General features: G+C 58.5%; 1 protein-coding gene across 2 annotated transcripts in view; it reads right to left on the reverse strand.

Annotated features, from left to right (window-relative positions):
- Positions 1-5733, reverse strand: part of ZNF710 (zinc finger protein 710) — a 68650-nt gene extending 62917 nt beyond the window's left edge. For both annotated transcript variants that reach the window (XM_054713245.1, XM_054713244.1), the window contains exons 1-2: positions 5237-5733; positions 3673-3756 (exon numbers count right to left, since the gene is read on the reverse strand). The gene's annotated coding sequence lies outside the window, so the exon portion shown is untranslated. The remainder of the gene's footprint in view (positions 1-3672; positions 3757-5236) is intronic.
- Between the last annotated feature and the right edge of the window lie 267 nt (positions 5734-6000).

Genomic DNA, 6000 nt, shown 5'->3' on the forward strand with positions numbered 1-6000 from the left:
CTCCCTCTCCCTTCCTCTCTGAAATCAATAAACATACATTACGAAAAGTAAAACTCCGACTAGTTTCAAATACATGACAACCATAATTTAAGTTGAAAAGCATACCCTACCTAACCCTCCGTCCCCCCCCCAAAAAAAAGTCTCCCAGATCTTTATCAAGTGGAAAATAGTCCCAACCTGGTGCTAACCACTCAGCCTGGGGAATAGTTAAGCCCCCCCAAAACCCACCCCCTCGTAGCCTCCACTGGGTAAATACATGGCCTTCAGGCACTGTGAGGGCCCAGCCTCGCTCCCTGCAGACCAACAATTTCCTTTTTTTTTCTACTATCATCCTTTTTTAAATATATATATATTTATATTGATTTCAGAGTGGAAGGGAGAAGGAGAAACAGAAACATCATCGATGAGAGAGAATCATTGATCAGCTGTTGAGCCCGGAACCCCGGGCATGTGCCCTTGACCGGAACCGAATCCGGGACAACTTCAGTCCGCAGGCCGACGCTCTACCCACTGAGCCACACCGGCTAGGGCTCGTCTGCCATCCTTCCGAGGAACCAGAATGCTCTGAGGGCCAGCGCCTTGCTGTGGGCACAGCTGTCTGGCCTCACTTGCCATGCCAGGGAGGCACGGTTTGAAGCCGGTCTGCCTGGGTTCAGATGCCAGCTGTGTGCCCCTGGTTACCCAACCTGCGCCCCGGTTTCCCGACCTGCCCGGTGGGGATGACACTGGCGTCGCTAGCACCTGCGAAGACTAAGGCGGATGATATTCGTAAAGCACTTAGCCAAGCCTGGCCCGAGATATCTAATTATGATTATTCTCCCACATCCAGTCCAATCGGAGGCCTTGCTATTGTTTTGCGCGCAAGTCTCCACCCAGCGGCCCCACCCCATTCAAGGTTCTCGCTTCCCAGCCCCTCCCGCAGCATCACCTGCCCGGAGCATGTATGAAGCAATGTGTCACTGCAAAACTCTGCAGCTCCCATCCATCACCGCCCGGCCCCGCCTCCTTGTATCATTCTCCGACTCCTCCTGCGAGGAAAATCTTTGGCCTCATGTCCAATACATTGATTCAACAAGCATGGATCGAGGGCTCTCTACGTGCCAGACCCCGTTTTAGGCACAGGGGCTTCGCAGGGAACCAAAAAGGACCTCGACCCTCATGAAATGATGTTGAACAAGGAGATCGAATCCACCAAGAGAGTTGGGGTGTCTGCCCCTTACACCCCCATCTCCTCCCCCAGACCAATCCTAAATAAATCGCAAGTACCAAACCATGAAGAAAGCATTACAGATCGAAAAGTGCTAAGTGTGGCCCTCGCCGGCTTGGCTCAGTGGACAGAGCGTCGGCCTGCGGACTGAAGGGTCCCGGGTTCGATTCCGACCAAGGGCACATGCCCGGGTTATGGGCTCGATCCCCAGTAGGGGGCGTGCAGGAGGCAGCTGATCCATGATTCTCTCTCATCACTGATGTTTCTATCTCTCCCTCTCCCTTCCTCACTGAAATCAATAAAAACATATATATTTTTTAAAAATAAAGTGCTAAGCGTGGCTTGGGAACAGCCCGCTGACCTGGTGGACTTTGAAGAAGTCCATGTGAAAACAGCCAGAAACCCCCCCTCCCTCCCCCCCCCCCCCCCCGTTCCCCTAGCAGTCACACGGGCCGGTCAAACCCTCTAGGACAGTATGCGTGACACAGCGGGAAAATGAGGCTCCTTTACACCCGTCTCCTGCGCACAGCATACGCCCGTGGTCTCATGTTCCCAGAGCCATGATCTTGGGAACGCGCCCCAGCAGGAATAGGGGCGGCAGCCTTGTGGAAAGAGCACGCACGGGACATGAACTCTGAAAAGCTCAGGGTCAAGGGCTGACCCTGCCCCTTACTGTGGGGCCCCAGGCCCGGAGCCTGTCTCAGGCCTGGGTTTTGTTGACAGCTTTAATTTTTATTTATTTGCTTTAGTGAATCCTCACCCGAGGATATTTTTCCATGGATCTCTTAGAGAGAGTGGAAGAGAGAGGGAGAGACAGAGAGAAACATCGATGGGAGAGAGACACATTGATGGGTTGCCTCCTACACACGCCCTGACCAGGGCCCGGGCCGGGGAGGAGCCTGCATCCAAGGTACATGCCCTTGACTGGAAGAAATTGAATCCGGGACCCTTTGGTCCGCAGGCCGGCGCTCTATCCACTGGGCCAAACCGGCTAGGGCAGTGGTCGGCAAACTCATTCGTCCACAGAGCCAAATATCAACAGGACAACGATTGACATTTCTTTGGAGAGCCACATTTTTTAAACTTAAACTCCTTCTAACGCCACTTCTTCAACATAGACTCGCCCAGGCGAGTGGTATTTTGTGGAAGAGCCACACTCAAGGGCCCAAAGAGCCGCATGTGGCTCGCGAGCCGCAGTTTGCCGACCACGGGGCTGGCTAGGGCATGCCTGGGTTTCTTTCAGGCAACCTCTCAGGTCCTCTTGGGTTTTGAGGTCCAAGGTGCTGGGATCAACCACCAATCGCATGAGATCCAGCAGATTCCCGGAACCTTTCATTCCACAAAATGAGGCCCTGCCCTGGGGTTGGGAGGTGGGTCAGCACGCCAGACGGGGCATCCTCCCAGATTGCACCGGACTCCCACTGTACTTCTGTCCTCCTCCCCCCTGACGTCACACTCAAACTTTTCAGAGCAACTCCTGTAGAAATATCTCTGGGCCATGAAGCAAAGCTAGAATAGAAATCGTTGCACAAAATCTCGGGGGGGAGGGGGGCCCCCCATTCGTCTCCCTTCCTCCAACTTGAAAACCATTCCAGATCTTTATTAAAAAAATATATATATTATTGATTTTTTAGAGAGGAAGGGAGAGGGATAGAGAGTTAGAAACATCCATCAGCTGCCTCTTGCACACCCCCTACTGGGGATGTGCCCACAACCAAGGTCCATGCCCTTGACCGGAATCGAACCCGGGACCCTTCAGTCCGCAGGCCGACGCTCTATCCACTGAGCCACACCGGTCGGGGACCATTCCACATCTTTCCTGTCTCCTCGTCTCCCAGAAAGGGAGCCTAAAAATAAATCTCACCGGTTGTGCGACGTGCTGACCCCAGTACGGAACCAAGTGACCTGCTGGCCACGCACCACAGGACAGAGACTCGCGCCCAGGAAAAAGAGCGAGGCTCTGCCTTCCGCTTCAACTCACTGCCTCCCTCCACCCGCACTCGGGGGAGAGCCTGGCGGCAAGAAAATGGGGCCTAAATGTCCAAGACCCCCTCCCCAAGGGGAACGCCGCTCCATGCCATTGCCATTGCCCACGGGCAGGACAGCCAGGCCCTGCAGGTTCCCGGAGCACGAATCCAGCTGGAACTCCAGGTGACCAAATGAAGAGGTCCTGATCCAAGACGGGCAGGTGCCTGGCACAGGGTGACACGTGACGAAACCACCAGAAAACAACCTTCACTTGAAAACAAGTGAGAAAGGGACAGCCACGCCAGGCCGTGCGTCTCCCAAATCAAAACCAGACAGGCCCGCGGCTTTGATCACAGACACCAAGGATCCGTGTGTGTTTTTTTTTTACCGTCTAATGGCAGTCGGGGATGGTTTCTCCGGCCCTCCCCACCTGGCCCAGCAGGTCCTTTGAAGGCCTTCTTCTTGGCAAGACATGAACTCGGACGGATTTTACTTACATGGACTCAAAGGCAGGGTTGAAAAGAGCAGCTTCAAAGGTGGCTGGGTGACCCTCGAGGGTTGCAAAGTCCTTCTGCGAACACCTGTGGGGAAATTTTGTACATTTCCCAGGCGCCCCCTTGGAACTGGTCATGTCCCCTGCAGATGGACGCCGGCTGGGCGTTCCCATTTTGGCACAGAAATCAAGGCGCCCAGGGCACCCTTAGCAGTGAGGGCACTCAGCCCCAACTCCAGGGAGGCCCAGGAGGGTGGCCCCTCACTCACTGGAAGGACCAGCACCCCGGAGTGTCCCCGTGAAAACGCACTGAGGCTAAGCCTGCGCCTTCCCCGCGCCATCGCGGAGCTCGGAGAGACATTAATGACCGTTTGGGGTTAGTTAAAACCCACGCAAGCACCTCCCTGGCCTCTTAAATCTCCCCAAACTACTGCTCAGACTGGAGGCATGCAGTGGCAGCGACCATAAAAGTCATCTTAAAAGGCAAGTTGGGGGGAAAAAAAAACACCCGATACGCACGAGTTAGCAAGTCCGCGGTTTGGGGGTGCGGTGGCAGGGGGGGGGGGGGGGCGTCTCTATGGGATCTCCGAGCCCGGGGTGGAGAGGACAGGCTGCCCTAACGGTCCCCGGGCCCCCGCGCCCACCCGCAGCCTCGAGGCCCCCCGATCTGACGCCGGCGATCACACCCACCAGCGCCGTCCAATTAGGAAAATGACCGCGAGGAGACGTGGAGAGCAGATGACGAGGAAGGGGGAACCGGGGACTCGGGGAGACTCAGGACAGGCCATGGGGACCTGGCCAGCCGGCGAGCGCCTTCAACAGGTCCCGGCCCGGGGGTCCCCGGGGCGCACGGCGCGGCCCTCGGGGGCAGCCCACCCCCCCAGAGGCGCGCTCCGCCCTCCCCCACCCCGAGTGGCGGGGACGCACGGCGGCCCCACCCGCTCGGAGAATAAAGTTTGCGGGCAGCCGAGGGGCGGGGCGGCGCGGCGGAGGGGGCGAAACTTTGAGTCCCGGGCGGGCGGCGGGGGGAGCGCGCACCGGCGCCGGGGCACCCACGTGCGGGCCCCCGAGCCGCCGCCGCCGCCGCCACCGCCCGGGCCTCCCGCGCCACCGCGTTGCTTTCCTTTCATTTCTGCTTCTCTCTCTCTCCTCTCTCTCTCTCTCTTCCCCCTCTCTCTCTCTTCCCCTCTCCCTCTCTCTCTCTCTCTCTTCCTCTCAGTCTCTCATTCGCGCGCTCTCCTCCCTCCCTTCCCCCTCTCACCCCCGCGCCCGCCCCCCCCCCCCCCCCAGACGCCATCTCTCCGTCTTTCCCCGCTCTCCCTCTCTCTCCCTCCAGCTCGCCGGCATGCGGGAATGTGGAAGTGAAAGGGAAAGGCGACATGTTTGCAGCGCGGCGCGGGCCTGCGCGCGACCGTCCCCGGGGAGAGGCGGGGGGCGGGCCGGCCGCGGCCGCAGCGACCCACCCCCGCGCCCCCCCCGCCCCCCGCGCCGCCGCCGCCCGCCTTGCCCGCCCGTCCTCCCGTCCTCCCGCCCCGGGGCTGCGGGGCCGGGGCCGCGCGGACACTCACCCTGGTCCGGGCGCGGCTGCTGCGCTGGGGCCCTCGCGGGCCGGGGGCTCGGGTGCCCACCGCCGGCTGCTGCTGCGCGCCCGCCGCCTCCACGCGCGCCCGCCGCCTGCTCCGCGCCCGCCCTCCGCTCCTCTCTTTCTCTCTCTCCCTCTGCCTCTTGCTCCCTCTCTCTCTCTCTCTTCCTCTCTCCTCCTCTCGCTCTCTCTCTCTCTCTCTCTCTCTCTCTCTCCCTCCCAGGAAGAAGGGAGTGAGGCAGGGCTGACGTTGAAGGGATGGAAAACAGCTCCTCCTAAGCCAGCGCGCAGAGGAAGAGAGGCAAAAAGCAGCCCTTTTATCTCTCTTTTGTTTTCTCACTTCCTTCCACCCCCCACCCCCTCCTGTCAGCCCAAGTTTTCTTTTCTCTTTCCACCGCAGACAGGATTTTTTTTTTTTTTTCTTCCCCTCTTTCTCTGCCTTTCGCTTCAACTCTCCCACTCAAATGGAAAGCCTGCCGGGCGTTCGCTTCTCCCCCCACCCCCCACCCCCCTCCGCCTCCCCGCCCGGTTTTTTCTTTCTTCCCTCTTTTCTTCCTTCTTCCTCCTTTCTTATTTCTCTAAAAGGGTTTTGTTGGCTGTGGGAGTTTCGTTTGAAAATCAAGTCACGCCTTTTTTTTTTCCTCCTTTCTCTCTCTCTCTCTCTCTCTCTCTCTCTCTCCTGCTCTCAGAAAAGGGGAACAAAGATGAAGTGAAGCGGGGGAGAAGGGGGCAGCGGCAGCGCCTCACATG

This window comes from Eptesicus fuscus, chromosome 25, assembly GCF_027574615.1.
Source record: "Eptesicus fuscus isolate TK198812 chromosome 25, DD_ASM_mEF_20220401, whole genome shotgun sequence".
Taxonomy (NCBI): Eukaryota; Metazoa; Chordata; class Mammalia; order Chiroptera; family Vespertilionidae; genus Eptesicus; species Eptesicus fuscus.